This window comes from Penaeus monodon, chromosome 29, assembly GCF_015228065.2.
Source record: "Penaeus monodon isolate SGIC_2016 chromosome 29, NSTDA_Pmon_1, whole genome shotgun sequence".
Lineage (NCBI taxonomy): Eukaryota > Metazoa > Arthropoda > Malacostraca > Decapoda > Penaeidae > Penaeus > Penaeus monodon.
Genome location: NC_051414.1, coordinates 33,123,416 through 33,124,165, shown reverse-complemented (window position 1 = coordinate 33,124,165; position 750 = coordinate 33,123,416). Strand labels below are relative to the sequence as shown.

The 750-nt window shown below is 38.5% G+C and overlaps 1 protein-coding gene across 1 annotated transcript in view; it reads left to right on the top strand.

The window, feature by feature from the left end:
* Window positions 1-124: 124 nt before the first annotated feature.
* LOC119592179 overlaps window positions 125-750 on the top strand; it is a gene marked incomplete in the record, with an annotated part of 12,907 nt that continues 12,281 nt past the window's right edge. The window contains 1 exon segment of the mRNA XM_037941009.1: window positions 125-512.

The window sequence follows — 750 nt, the reverse complement described above, 5'->3', positions numbered from 1 at the left end:
TAGATGTCACAGAAGTGTCATAATGCGCAGTTGAACCGGTGGTCGAAATTCGGTGCCGGGCGCTCAATATCATGACTGTGCCAGCCCTTCCTCTCGCTAGTGCCAAGGCGGATGCCAGAGGGGGAGGTGCGCGCTGTCGCTGTTGTCAACTGATGTGTGGATTTTTTTTTAAGCTACAGCCTTGCGATTTCTGATGTTTGATACAATACAAGGATTATTTAAGTGGGCTGTAAGTAGTGTATGCTTATATATTCATACGAATGAACGACTTATGAATATATAATGAAAAAAAAATCATAGAGTGAACAACACTACTTGGTATAAATATGAAAAACAAACGAACGAAATTTTAACTAGTGAAGTGCAACACGGGATATTACGTGTATAATACACTGATTATGAAACTGACATTACCGTGTACAGCATAATAAACTGATTATATTTGGAAATATCAACACCATATTTTACAGTGAACGTGCAGACGAATATTAACTTATCCACAAGTCAGAGGCGTAAGTACAAAGGCATTTTAAAAGCAGAATAAATAAATATTGTTTCCCATTATATAATTGCATATCGATATCACTTACTTCCAAGTGATATGTAAATGAAACTAACGGTGCCAATAGGTGCAAGCACGTGAAGTTTAGTGTCAGTGACTACCCTCAGAAACTTCATGCATTAATGTGTCACAGTTTAAAATAAACTTCGCTCCGGGAAACAGGCAAGGGGAGGGAGAGGAGAATTAGC